Here is a 15,727-nt window from a genome sequence, read left to right on the forward strand (position 1 = left end):
CTTGGTCCGGGCCGCTTGCCTGGCGCGACAAGCTACCTGCGCCTTGAACTTCAGAAGCCGTCATGGGTTAGGAGGACGTGACACTAGCACCCAGCATCGTCCGGGAGTGCAGGTCGGCGGCGACAACCAGGAGCTGCAAGAGCCTCGCCAGGCCATCGGGACGACACAAACCTCAACAAAACCACGGCTGCACTCACCCCGCCAGGCCGCCGAGCTCAAAGATCTGTCCTTGTTCATCCACAACCGACGGGGGGTGAGCTTCTTGTTGGATGGCGTGGAGCTCGAATCCGCCATGAGTGTGTCCCAGTCAATGGGATTGGGCCTAAATCCGGATCCGTTCTTGGAGCTGGACTTTTTTTTTTTGACGGAATTCTTGGAGCTGGACATAGTGGCGCGGGGTGGCGGGGAGGGGAGGGGACCAGAACGAAGCAGAGGGGAGGGAGAGGATGGAGAGGGGTGTGGTCAAGGTGATGTAGGGTTTGGTTCGACGTCTGGAGGAGATGGGTTTTTTGTGGGATTGGGCCAGTCCGACGTGACGGCCGTGTTTGAATCGCCTCAAATCCTCCCGCATATTGGCTGGGTTTAGAGGATGTTGGACAACCTGAACATTTGAGCTCGAAATAAAGGGTTTGGTTATGTGGCATTTTTGGTACGAAACGTGGTTGGGTTGTCCGCCCAGATAAATGGGGAGTAGGGATCTGGTTGGTGAAGCTCTTATGTTTTCCATGCTTCTATTTGCAGCGGCTATGCTTTACAAACTTATCCATATGTTTCTTATTTGAGTTTTGTCTGAACAATCAAGGGGAGAGCGTGCCCACCTGAATCAATTGCTCAGAGGGGCCAAATCTAGTTTGGCAGAATTACAGGGAGTGCACCAAGGTGTGAGAAGAGGTAGCCGCGCCATGACATGGCGGTTACCTTTAAAGAGGCCTCCCTATGATCCAAAGACTGAAAGTCAGACGTGATGTTCTGTAAGGTTACGAGAGGTGTTGTTTTTCATCTCGAAACACCTTAACATTCCTAGAGCCCCAAATTTTCCATGGTATGGTGAGGGTGACTGAGGGCCAAATGGTGTTATCGAGGCTTGGCGGGGTCATAGTTTCCCAAATGGAAGCAATGTCAGTGTAACGGGAAGCCAAGGGTTGTCCAGACAGCCGCAGAAGAGTGGTGTTTGATTTGTTTGCGAGAATAAAATATGCCTACCATTTTCCTTCTTGGTGTGAAAATGGTAAGCTCCGGCTCAACCAAGCACGATCATGTCGTGATCGTCGAAGCCTAACATCATATCACACATGAAGGTGTTGGCGTATATTTCTTCACAAATGCTAATTGTCACTAACCACATTTATTTGGTTATCTTTCAACCATTTCGTGGGCCGTCTGATGATGGTTCAAATATGATCAATGCAGGGTGATAATGTTGAGCTTGTTGTGTTTTTGTATTTTAACATGGCCTAGTCTTACTTTTGCTCTTTAGTTGATTGATATGGATCCTCACCCCTCGTATGTGAACATACCTTTAGCCATGCACATACATCTGCAATTGTCTTCCCCATAATTATGACTATATGGTGATCATAGACGATGTTGCGATTCGGGACCACCAAAAAATCTTACAAAAGTATCCTTAATTTTGCCATCCCTTCTCAAATCCCTTTAGGATTAATCATTTATAACTTCCCATCAATATACAAGAATAAACATATTTAACACTTACTTAGGTCACATGTCCATTAACCCACTATCGCGCCTAGACTTGCCCGAACCTAGACCACAATGGATGAATGTGCCATGAATGTGAGTGTTAACAAAGACAAGTACATACATGATCGACTATGCAAGGTCAATCATGCATTGTTTGATAGGTACCGCATGATCAACTTGGCAAGGTTAACCTAACCTACTTCTACGGGTATCGACGAGTCTACTAGACAGTCACATTGACCTCTTTCATAGGTATCAACGAGATCGACTGGGTGAGGTCGAGCTGCCCTATCAAACAAGTATCGACAAGATTGGTTAGGCAAGAATGGCCGGTCTGCCAAAGGACACATCACCATCAGGCCAAGTTGGAGCTCTCAAGGAAGTGGAAAGCCCTAAGATGTCGAGGATATGCCGAAAATACCATACTAGGGTTTAGGATACTCATGAAATGGTGATAAAGCTAGATGATGAAATGTTCCTATTGAGAAGGTGTGCAAAGCCATGTGAGGTCAAAAGTGTAACACTATAATGATCCTCTCCAGGGAAGTCGCCTTAATCAACAGGGAGATAATCCAATTTATAATAGTTTTTATGCTATGAATGAACAAAAAAACTTCCCTCTCTCTCTCTCTCTCCATTGCATCCCCGTGTTGGGGAACGCAATATTTCAAAAAATTTACCTACGATCACGCAAGATCTATCTAGGAGATGCATATCAACGAGCGGGAAGAGTGTGTCCACGTACCCTCGTACACCGAAAGTGGAAGCGTTAAGTAACGCGGTTGATGTAGTCGAACGTCTTCGCGATCCAACCGATCAAGTACCGATTGCGCGACACCTCCACGATTTGCACACGTTCAGCTCGATGACGTCCATCGAACTCTAGATCCAGCTGAGGCCGAGGGAGAGTTTCGTCAGCACGACGGCGTGGTGACGGTGATGATGAAGTTACCAGCGCAGGGCTTCACCTAAGCACTACGACGATATGACCTAGGTGTGTAACTGTGGAGGGGGACACCGCACACGGCTAAAAGATCAACTTATGTGTCTATGGGGTGCCCCCCTCCCCCGTATATAAAGGAGGGGAGGAGGAGGAGGGCCGGCCACAAGGGGCGCGCCCAAGGGGGGGATTCCTACTCCTAGTAGGAGTAGGTTTCCCCCCTTTCCTAGTCCAAGTAGGAGAAGAAGGAAGGAGAAGGAGAGGGAGAAGGAAAGAGGGGGGCGCCGCCCCCTCCGTAGTCCAATTCGGACCAGCCCATGGGGGGCGCGCGGCGTCCCCTTGTGGCCCTTCTCTCCTTTCCACTAAGGACCATGAAGGCCCAATACTTCCCCCGCCGAATTCCCGTAACTCTCCGGTACTCCAAAAAATATCCGAACCACTCAGAACCTTTCCGATGTCCGAATATAGCCTTCCAATATATCGATCTTTACGTCTTGACCATTTCGAGACTCCTCGTCATGTCTGTGATCTCATCCGGGACTCCGAACAAACTTCGGTCATAAAATCACGTAACTCATAATACAAATCGTCATCGAACGTTAAGCGTGCGGACCCTACGGGTTCGAGAACTATGTAGACATGACTGAGACACATCTTCAGTCAATAACCAATAGCGGAACCTGGATGCTCATATTAGCTCCTACATATTCTACGAAGATCTTTATCGGTCAAACCGCATAACAACATACATCATTCCCTTTGTCATCAGTACGTTGCTTGCTCGAGATTCGATCGTGGTATCATCATACCTATTTAAATCTCATTACCGGCAAGTCTCTTTACTCGTTTCGTAATGCATCATCCCGCAACTAACTCATTAGTCACATTGCTTGCAAGGCTTATAGTGATGTGCATTACCGAGAGGGCCTAGAGATACTTCTCCGATACACGGAGTGAAAAATCCTAATATTGATCTGTGCCAACCCAACAAACACCTTCGGAGACACCTGTAGAGCATCTTTATAATCACCCAGTTACGTTGTGATGTTTGATAGCACACAAGGTGTTCCTCCGGTATTCGGGAGTTGCATAATCTCATAGTTAGAGGAATATGTATAAGTCATGAAGAAAGCAATAGCAATAAAACTTAACGATCATTATGCTAAGCTAACGGATGGGTCTTGTCCATCACATCATTCTCTAATGATGTGATCTCGTTCATCAAATGACAACACATGTCTATGGTCAGGAAACTTAACCATCTTTGATTAACTAGGTAGTCAAGTAGAGGCATACTAGGGACACTCTGTTTGTCTATGTATTCACACATGTACTAAGTTTCCGGTTAATACAATTCTAGCATGAATAATAAACATTTATCATGATATAAGAAAATATAAATAACAACTTTATTATTGCCTCTAGGGCATATTTCCTTCAGTCTCCCACTTGCACTAGTGTCAATAATATTGTTCACATCCCCATGTGATTTAACACCAATAGTTCACATCATCATGTGATTAACACCCTATAGTTCACATCGTCATGTGACCAATACCCAAAGGGTTTACTAGAGTCAATAATCTAGTTCACATCGCCATGTGATTAACACCCAAAGAGTACTAAGGCGTGATCATGTTTTGCTTGTGATAGAAGTTTAGTCAACGGGTCTGCCACATTCAGATCCGTATGTATTTTGCAAATTTCTATGTCTACAATGCTCCGTATGGAGCTACTCTAGCTAATTGCTCCCACTTTCAATATGTATCCAGATTGACACTCAGAGTCATCCGGATCAGTGTCAAAGCTTGCATCGACGTAACCCTTTACGACGAACTCTTTGTCACCTCCATAACCGAGAAACATATCCTTATTTCACTAAGGATAATTTTGACCGATCTCCAGTGATCCACTCCTGGATCACTATTGTACCCTCTTGCCAAACTCATGGTGAGGTAAACAATAGGTCTAGTACACAGCATAGCATACTTATAGAACCAATGACTGAGACATAGGGAATGACTTTCATTCTCTTTCTATTTTCTGCCGTGGTTGGGTTTTGAGTCTTACTCAACTTCACACCTTGCAACATAGGCAAGTACTCCTTCTTTGACTGTTCCATTTTGAACTACTTCAAAATCTTGTCAAGGTATGTACTCATTGAAAAATCTTTATCAAGCGTCTTGATCTATCTCTATAGATCTTAATGCTCAATGTGTAACCAGCTTCACCGAGGTCTTTCTTTGAAAAACTCCTTTCAAACACTCCTTTACGCTTTCCAGAAAACTCTACATCATTTCCAATCAACAATATGTTACTCACATATACTTATCAGAAAGGCTGTAGTGCTCCCACTCACTTTCTTGTCAATACATGCTTCACCGCAAGTCTGTATAAAACTATATGCTTTGATCAACTCATCAAAACGTATATTCCAACTCTGAGATGCTTGCACCAGTCCATAGATGGATCGCTGGAGCTTGCACATTTTGTTAGCACCTTTAGGATTGACAAAACCTTCTGATTGCATCATATACAATTCTTCTTTAAGAAATCCATTAAGGAATGCAGTTTTGACATCTATTTGCCAGATTTCATAAAATGTGGCAATTGCTAACATGATTCGGACAGACTTAAGCATCACTGCGAGTGAGAAAATCTCATCGTAGTCAACACCTTGAACTTGTCGAAAACCCTTTGTGACAATTCGAGCTTTGTAGATAGTAACACTACTATCAGCGTCTGTCTTCCTCTTGAAGATCCATTTATTCTCTATGACTTGCCGATCATCGGGCAATTCAACCAAAGTTCACACTTTGTTCTCATACATGGATCCCATCTCAGATTTCATAGCCCCAAGCCATTTCGCGGAATCTGGGCTCATCATTGCTACCTCTTGAGCACTGTGTTGGTTTTCCCTTGAAGAGGAAAGGGTGATGCAGCAAAGTAGCGTAAGTATTTCCCTCAGTTTTTGAGAACCAAGGTATCAATCCAGTAGGAGGCTACGCATGAGTCCCTCGCACCTACACAAAACAAATAAATCCTCGCAACCAACGCGATAAGGGGTTGTCAATCCCTACACGGTCACTTACGAGAGTGAGATCTGATAGATATGATAGGATAATATTTTTGGTATTTTTATGATAAAGATGCAAAGCAAAATAAAAGCAAAGTAAAAAGCAAAGGAAATAACTAAGTGATGGAAGATTAATATGATGAAGATAGACCCGGGGGCCATAGGTTTCACTAGTGGCTTCTCTCAAGAGCATAAGTATTTTACGGTGGGTGAACAAATTACTGTTGAGCAATTGACAGAATTGAGCATAGTTATGAGAATATCAAGGTATGATCATGTATATAGGCATCACGTCCGAGATAAGTAGACCGACTCCTGCCTGCATCTACTACTATTACTCCACACATCGACCGCTATCCAGCATGCATCTAGAGTATTAAGTTCATAAGAACAGAGTAACACCTTAAGCAAGATGACATGATGTAGAGGGATAAATTCATGCAATATGATAAAAAAACCATCTTGTTATCCTCAATGGCAACAATACAATACGTGCCTTGCTGCCCCTACTGTCACTGGGAAAGGACACCGCAAGATTGAACCCAAAGCTAAGCACTTCTCCCATTGCAAGAAAGATCAATCTAGTAGGCCAAACCAAACTGATAATTCGAAGAGACTTGCAAAGATAACCAATCATACATAAAAGAATTCAGAAGATTCAAATATTATTCATAGATAAACTTGATCATAAACCCACAATTCATCGGTCTCAACAAACACACCGCAAAAGAAGATTACAACGAATAGATCTCCACGAGAGAGGGGGGGGGAACATTGTATTGAGATCCAAAAAGAGAGAAGAAGCCATCTAGCTAATAACTATGGACCCGAAGGTCTGAGGTAAACTACTCACACATCATCGGAGAGGCTATGGTGTTGATGTAGAAGCCCTCCGTGATCGATGCCCCCTCCGGCGGAGCTCCGGAACAGGCCCCAAGATGGGATCTCGTGGGTACAGAAGGTTGCGGCGGTGGAATTAGGTTTTTGGCTCTGTATCCGATCGTTTGGGGGTACGTAGGTATATATAGGAGGAAGGAGTACGTCGGTGGAGCAACAGGGGGCCAACGAGGGTGGAGGGCGCGCCTGAGGGGGGGTAGGCGCGCCCCCTACCTCGTGGCTTCCTCTTTTATGTCTTGACGTAGGGTCCAAGTCTCCTGGATCACGTTCGTTCTGAAAATCACGTTCCCGAAGGTTTCATTACGTTTGGACTCCGTTTGATATTCTTTTTCTGCGAAACTCTGAAATAGGCAAAAAACAGCAATTCTGGGCTGGGCCTTCGGTTAATAGGTTAGTCCCAAAAATAATATAAAAGTGAATAATAAAGCCCAATAATGTCCAAAACAGAAGATAATATAGCATGGAGCAATCAAAAATTATAGATACGTTGGAGACGTATCAATCATCGCTTCCTCATAGTTCGTAGGTTCATCATGGTCTAGTAACATAACTTCCAGAACAAGATTTCCGTACCACTCTGGTGCGGAACGTACTTTGATTGACCTATGAGGTTCGGTAGTAACTTGATCTGAAGTTTCATAATCATCATCATTAACTTTCTCACTAATTGGTGTAGGCATCACCGGAACTGATTTCTGTGATGAACTACTTTCCAATCTCGAGAGAAGGTACAATTACCTCATCAAGTTCTACTTTCCTCCCACTCACTTCTCTCGAGAGAAACTCCTTCTCTAGAAAGGATCCATTCTAAGCAACGAATATCTTGCTCTCGGATCTGTGATAGAAGGTGTACCCAACAGTCTCCTTTGGATATCCTATGAAGACGCATTTCTCCGATTTGGGTTCGAGCTTATCAGTTTGAAGCTTTTTCACATAAGCATCGCGGCCCGAAACTTTAAGAAACGACAACTTAGGTTTCTTGCCAAACCACGGTTCATATGGTGTCGTCTCAACGGATTTAGATGGTGCCCTATTTAACGTGAATGCAGCTGTCTCTAATGCATAACCCCAAAACGATAGTGATAAATCGGTAAGAGACATCATAGGTCGCACCATATCTAATAAAGTACGGTTACGACGTTTGGACACACCATTACGCTGTGGTGTTCTAGGTGGCGTGAGTTGCGAAACTATTCCACATCGTTTCAAATGAAGACCAAACTCGTAACTCAAATATTTGTCTCCGCGATCAGATCGTAGAACTTTATTTTCTTGTTACGATGATTTTTCACTTCACTCTAAAATTATTTGAACTTTTCAAATGTTTCAGACTTATGTTTCATCAAGTAGATATACCCATATCTGCTCAAATCATCTGTGAAAGTCAGAAAATAACGATACCCGCCGCAAGCCTCAACACTCATTGGATCGCATACATCAGTATGTATTATTTCCAATAAGTCAGTTGCTCGCTCCATTGTTCTGCAGAATGGAGTCTTAGTCATCTTGCCCATGAGGCATGGTTCGCAAGCATCAAGTGATTCATAATCAAGTGATTCCAAAAGCCCATCAGCATGGAGTTTCTTCATGCGCTTTACACCAATATGACCTAAACGGCAGTGCCACAAATATGTTGCACTATCATTATCAACTTTGCATCTTTTGGCATCAATATTATGAATATGTGTATCACTACGATCGAGATTCAATAAACCATTCACCTTGGGTGTATGAGCTCAGAAGGTTTTATTCATGTAAACAGAATAACAATTATTCTTTGACTTAAATGAATAACCGTATTGCAATAAACATGATCCAATCAAATTATGCTCAACGTAAACACCAAATAACATTTATTTTATGTTCAACACTAATCCCGAAGGTAAAGGGAGTGTGCGATGGTGATCTTATCAACCTTGGAATCACTTCCAACACACATCGCCACCTTGCCCTCAACTAGTCTTTGTTCATTTTGTAACTCCTGTTTCGAGTTACTAACCATAGCAACTGAACCAGTATCAAATACCCAGGGGCTACTATGAACACTAGTAAAGTACACATCAATAACATTTATATCATATATACTTTTGTTCACTTTGCCATCCTTCTTATCCGCCAAGTATTTGGGGCAGTTCCGCTTCCAGTGACCATTTCCTTCGCAGTAGAAGCACTCAGTTTCAGGCTTGGGTCTAGCTTTGGGCTTCTTCATGGGAGTGGCAACTTGCTTGTCATTCTTCTTGAAGTTCCCTTTCTTTCCCTTGCCCTTTTACTTGAAACTAGTGGTCTTGTCAACCATCAACATTTGATGCTTTTCTTGATTTCTACCTTCGTCGATTTCAGCATCACGAAGAGCTCGGGAATCATTTTCGTCATCCCTTGCATATTATAGTTCATCACGAAGTTCTAGTAACTTAGTGATAGTGACTAGAGAACTTTGTCAATCACTATTTTATCTGGAAGATTAACTCCCACTTGATTCAAGCGATTGTAGTACTCAGACAATCTAAGCACATGCTCTCCTCCATCTTGTAGGCAAAATACTTGTCAGAGGTCTCATACCTCTCGACTCGGGCATGAGTCTGAAATACCAATTTCAGCTCTTGGAACATCTTATATGCTTTGTGGCGTTCAAAACGTTTTTGAAGTCCCGGTTCTAAGCCGTAAAGCATGGCGCACTAAACCATCAAGCAGTTATCATACCGAGCTTCATAACGTCTATATCTGCTCCTGCAATAGGTCTGTCACCTAGCGGTGCATCAAGGACATAATTCTTCTGTGCAACAATGCGGATAATCCTCAGATCACGGACCTAGTCCGCATCATTGCTACTATCATCTTTCAACATAGTTTTTCTCTAGGAACATATCAAAAATAAACGGGGAGTTACATCGTGAGCTATTGATCTACAACATAGTTATGCAAATACTATCAGGACTAAGTTCATGATAAATTAAAATTAAATTAATCATATTACTTAAGAACTCCCACTTAAATAGACATCCCTCTAATCATCTAAGTGATCACGTGATCCATATCAACTAAACCATGTCCGATCATCACGTGAGATGGAGTACTTTTCAATGGTGAACATCACTATGTTGATCATATCTACTATATGATTCACGCTCGACCTTTCGGTCTCAGTGTTCCGAGGCCATATCTGCATATGCTAGGCTCATCAAGTTTAACCCAAGTATTCTGCGTGTGCAAAACTGACTTGCACCCGTTGTATATGAACGTAGAGCTTATCACACCCGATCATCACGTGGTGTCTCAGCACGAAGAACTATCGCAACGGTGCATACTTAGGGAGAACACTTATACCTTGAAATTTTAGTAAGGGATCATCTCATAATGCTACAGTCGTACTAAGCAAAATAAGATGCATAAAATATAAACATCACATGCAATCAAAATATGTGACATGATATGGCCATAATCATCTTGTGCCTTTGATCTCCATCTCCAAAGTACCGTCATGATCTCCATCGTCACCGGCATGACACCATGATTTCCATCATCTTGATCTTTATCAACGTGTCGTCACATGGTCGTCTCGCCAACTATTGCTTTTGCAACTATTGCTACCGCTTAGTGATAAAGTAAAGCAATTACATGGCGATTGCATTTCATACAATAAAGCGACAACCATATGGCTCCTGCCAGTTGCCGATAACTGTTACAAAACATGATCATCTCATACAACAATTTATATATCATCACGTCTTGACCATATCACATCACAGCAAGCCCTACAAAAACAAGTTAGACGTCCTCTACTTTGTTGTTGCAAATTTTACGTGGCTACTACGGGCTTTAGCAAGAACCGTTCTTACCTACACATGAAAACCACAACGATTTTTCGTCAAGTTTACTGTTTTAACCTTCAACAAGGACCGGGCGTAGTCACACTCGATTCAACTAAAGCTGGAGAAACAGACACCCACTAGCCACCTGTGTGCGAAGCACGGCGGTAGAACGAGTCTCATGAACACGGTCATGTAATGTCGGTCTGGGCCGCTTCATCCAACAATACCGCCGAATCAAAGTATGACATGCTGGTAAGCAGTATGACTATTATCGCCCACAACTCTTTGTGTTCTACTCGTGCATATAACATCTACGCATAGACCTGGCTCGGATGCCATTGTTGGGGAACGCAGTATTTCAAAAAAATTACCTACGATCACGCAAGATCTATCTAGGAGATACATAGCAACGAGCGGGAAGAGTGTGTCCACGTACCCTCGTAGACCGAAAACTGAAGCGTTAAGTAGCGCGATTGATGTAGTCGAACGTCTTCGCGATCCAACCGATCAAGTACCGAATGCACGACACCTCCGCGATCTGCACACGTTCAGCTCGGTGACGTCCCTCGAACTCTAGATCCAGCTGAGGCCGAGGGAGAGTTTCGTCAGCACGACGGCGTGGTGACGGTGATGATCAAGTTACCGGCGCAGGGCTTCGCCTAAGCACTACGACGATATGACCGAGATGTGTAACTGTGGAGGGGGGCACTGCACACGGCTAAAAGATCAACTTGTGTGTCTATGGGGTGCCCCCTCCCCCGTATATAAAGGAGGGGAGGAGGAGGAAGGCCGGCCACAAGGGGCACGCCCAAGGGGGGATTCCTACTCCTAGTAGGAGTAGGTTCCCCCCTTTCCTAGTCCAAGTAGGAGAAGAAGGAAGGAGAAGGAGAGGGAGAAGGAAAGAGGGGGGCACCGCCCCCTCCCTAGTCCAATTCGGACCAGCCCATGGGACTTGTGGGTTTGACATAACTCATAATACAAATCGTCATCGAACGTTAAGTGTGCGGACCCTACGATTCGAGAACTATGTAGACATGACCGAGACACATCTCCGGTGAATAACCAATAGCGGAACCTGGATGCTCATATTGGCTCCTACATATTCTACGAAGATCTTTATCGGTCAAACGCATAACAACATACGTCATTCCCTTTGTCATCGGTACGTTACTTGCCCGAGATTCGATCGTCGGTATCATCATACCTAGTTCAATCTCGTTACCGGCAAATCTCTTTACTAGTTCCATAATGCATCATCCCGCAACTAACTCATTAGTCACATTGCTTGCATGGCTTATAGTGATGTGCATTACCGAGAGGGCCCAGAGATACCTCTGTGATACACGGAGTGACAAATCCTAATCTTGATCCATGCCACTTGTACCAAGTTACGTTGTGACGTTTGATAGCACACAAGGTGTTCCTCCGGTATTCGGGAGTTGCATAATCTCATAGTCAGAGGAATATGTATAAGTCATGAAGAAAGCAATAGCAATAAAACTTAACGATCATTATGCTAAGCTAACAGATGGGTCCATCACATCATTCTCTAATGATGTGATCCCGTTAATCAAATAACAACTCATGTCTATGGTTAGGAAACTTAACCATCTTTAATTAACGAGCTAGTCAAGTAGAGGCATACTAGTGACACCTTGTTTGTCTATGTATTCACACATGTACTAAGTTTTCGGTTAATACAATTCTAGCATGAATAATAAACATTTATCATGATATAAGGAAATATAAATAACAACTTTATTATTTCCTCGAGGGCATATTTCCTTCACCCCGGTGTTCACCCATGCGGTTTATGGATTATTTTCTTGAAGTTATAGTCATATCATATAATTAATAATTATTTAAAATGCATATGTTTAAACTTCACATAGATTTTTGGCATAAACAAACAATATACATACCAATACGGAGGTTACAAGTGACTCACAAATCATACTCAATACATGTACCTTTTTTATGGATGCATAAGAATCTACAAAAAATTGTTTTGGAGAACTTTACTTGGATATGAGACTTAGAATTGTATCGGACCTGACTTTTGTGATTAATATTTCTCATTCCAGATATTTCTTGAACCAACCGAGCATTAAGGCAAGAGCTTGTTCAGCTGTTCTAACTGCAAATGGGTCGGTGCTATTGTATCTACAAGCAAAGCCATGTGCAACTCCTGGAAAGATCTTGCCGAAGTAAGGTACCTACAATAAGCAAGCATATGAGGCTAGCTAGGTAAGCTCTATGAATACACCATTTGTGACAAGTCTTGCGTAAAAAGGGTACGTAGTTGTTAAGTCAAACAACATTTCTATAGTTCTACCTTTGTTCTCATTTACTTGTCCAAGAATTATTTCTGCGTCAAACTTTGTACAATGATTATATAATAGTTTTTGAGTATTATAATTTTGTTAGCACATCTTAATGTAAATTAAAGTATATATTAAGTTAAGTACCATGATTAACACTCAAAAAAGAAAAAATGTGAAATGATAGGAAATAGAGTGAGTAATTGCGTACATTGAGATTTATCCTCCAACTACATCATGAAATATGAACTCTTATTTGATAAATACAGTTGTATTTCGTTCGCGATCATGTTAACATGTGAAATGTGTGCCGGTTGCACCCACTATGATGTTTCTAAATCGGACAATATACTTCAGAAAATTGCATTTTAAATTTTAGAATAGCAGTGCCAATAGAGCTATATAAAAGAATTCAATATCAAGTGTCAACAGATCCGATACTAACTCACCTTGTCATTTCTTTTACGAAGGGCGTGCAAAAACTGATATATGAACTTCTGTGGTGTAGTTGTGTCATTTTGAGCTCCAAGGATCTCAATGGGGCACTTGACCTCTGAGTTCCACGTAAACTTAAAATAATAAGAAGAGGGATTCACACTGAACCAGTGACCATAGCAGTAGAAACAAAGGGTCACCTCTCATATCATCAACAACGATGGATGAAGGATGGGAGATGACGATTGCCTTCACCTCCTCCATTTTCGCTATTTCCACTGCAAACTTTCCTGTTAGTTCATAGGGACAAGAAAAATAATTGAGTTATGTTTGGAATTGTTAAACAGAAGAGTTATATTGATTGTATTGCCAGTGTTGCAGTAATGTGTATTGATTTAACTAACCACCCCAACAGTATCCCCCAACTCAAATAATTGATTTTTGCTCTTTTTTCAAGGTTGCAAAAATTGGTTTAGCATCTCGAGCGGCTTTTACCTATAAGATAAACCGAGTAGATAATATATCAATTTACGAAGTTTCTCTGTAGCGTAGTACATCTTTTTTTTTTGAATAGTCCACAATGGAACTTCAACATAAATATACCTAAAATCTTTTGGACCATACCACTTTGACAATAGTGTGTTTCAAGGTATTCTAGATAAAAATCAAGGAAAGTTGAAAATTGTTTAATAAAAATCAGAGCAAAGTTATTATTGAAATGTATTACCGGAGAGTGATCATCTATCCACTGTGTGATGTTTACACTTGGGTCACCTGTGTAAGGTTTCCCATTGAAGAAATCGGGCACCACAACGTAGTATCCAGCTTCAGCAACTTTGTCGGCTGCCTGCCTTCCTTGTCATGTAGAAACATTATGCACAACCATGCATGATTATAATTCAGATGCAATGCTGTCAGGTTAAAGAATTTAATGATCGCCCATGACACTCAATGTTTTCTCGTATCACTTTGATTTTTCTACATATATAAATGACAGAGGTTGTACCTACCGGGGGGTTTAGTGAGATTACGTAAAGAAATTCAAAATCACATGCCTTAGTTTTGCCGTTTTGCATACTTGACTATAAATTCAGAAATAATGAAGGATTTCATGGTAAATGATTGTATACATCCTCAACACGGGAAAAGTTTGAGACTCTTGGAAACAAATCTTGAAGCAGAAAACTATGTTAATAAGTGGTCTCATCACTATTTGTAAAGAACATGACTAATTTCACGGTAGAACACCTTTTCTCACATTTGAACATGCGGCTCCCAGGAACGTGCCCATAGGCAACACACCAGAATATAAATGCTAGATCAAAACACATAACTAAAACCACCTATTACATCATGCCATGCATTTGGGAAAGAAGAATAATTTTAATTGTAGCTATTGGTCAATAGAAGGTTAAATATCTTGAACGGGAGCTTGCAATGTACGAGGAAAATATGTGATATACTCGCTCCATCCCATAATATAAGAACGTTTTTGGGGCAGAGGGAATACTAAGTTAGTTCTGAAGTCTCTCTCAAAGATAGCTACAGACGGTTGACTAAAATTTGCCACTTCCTCCAATTGTTGTACTAAGTGTGCGTCAATTAATTTGCATTGGAGGGAGTATGTTCTTTTTTTTTCATTTAATCAAAAAAAAAAGAGAAATGTACATGGCGTGATGTTAGTGGGTCTGCTTTTTGGAGTTCTTTTTAGGATCTTTTTGGAGTTGTTAGTGGGTCACTTTCACCTCAAGAGTATCTTATGACCTTGTACTTTCCTAGTATGTGTAGAGATAGAAGGTGATGAACCTTCTTCCCTTTTTTTTTTTTGAAAAATACACATAGGAGACCGAATGACAATCAGTACAACCAGAGAAGATGGTCAAACCTCAGCAATGGCGCTTCGAATCCTGAAGAAATCAGAATGCAACAACCATATTTATAAACATAAACAAGTACGTATATGCAGCTTTTCTTTTTCATCGCAAAAAAGGAACCAAATATACATAAACAAGTACCGTTTCTTTTCCCACATATATATACAACCATATTCATAACCAAATGAACTAACCTAAGATGTCGGATGCCAGGACGATGGCCCGGTCGGAGTGGACGGGGCCGGTGACGTACGCCGTGAAGCCGGCCAGGTCATCGACGACCTTTCCAGCCTCGGCTCCGGTGGAGGTCAGGTCCGGCGGGTTGTCCAGGCACTGCGAGTGCAGAGGAGCGGAGGTGGCTCTGCCGGCGAGCACGATGAGGCAGAGGAGGAAAGAGTACAGCAAGTCCAGAGCCATGACACTCTGGTACACTCTGTTCTCCTTGCTTCAGTGCGTTGCGCCGTGCTCTTATATAGACTGTGCTGGGTTTTGCTGCTTTGCAAGGGTAGGTGGCATGGACACATAGACCCCCTCCACTTTGCTGTTTTGCTTGTTATTTTTTCCCTTTCTTTTGTTATCTTTTGATACGTGTTGTTTTCTGTCTAGGCACATCATCTTCTTGCTCTCTATTTAACCCCTAGGGCTGCTAAATGATCACGGAGGATAACAAG

The 15,727-nt window shown here is 42.1% G+C and overlaps 1 pseudogene; it reads right to left on the minus strand.

Annotated features, from left to right (window-relative positions):
• Nucleotides 1–12,501: 12,501 nt before the first annotated feature.
• LOC123080249 (endo-1,3;1,4-beta-D-glucanase-like) lies at nt 12,502–15,473 on the minus strand (annotated as a pseudogene).
• Between the last annotated feature and the right edge of the window lie 254 nt (nt 15,474–15,727).

This window comes from Triticum aestivum, chromosome 3D, assembly GCF_018294505.1.
Source record: "Triticum aestivum cultivar Chinese Spring chromosome 3D, IWGSC CS RefSeq v2.1, whole genome shotgun sequence".
In the NCBI taxonomy this organism is placed as follows: Eukaryota; Viridiplantae; Streptophyta; class Magnoliopsida; order Poales; family Poaceae; genus Triticum; species Triticum aestivum.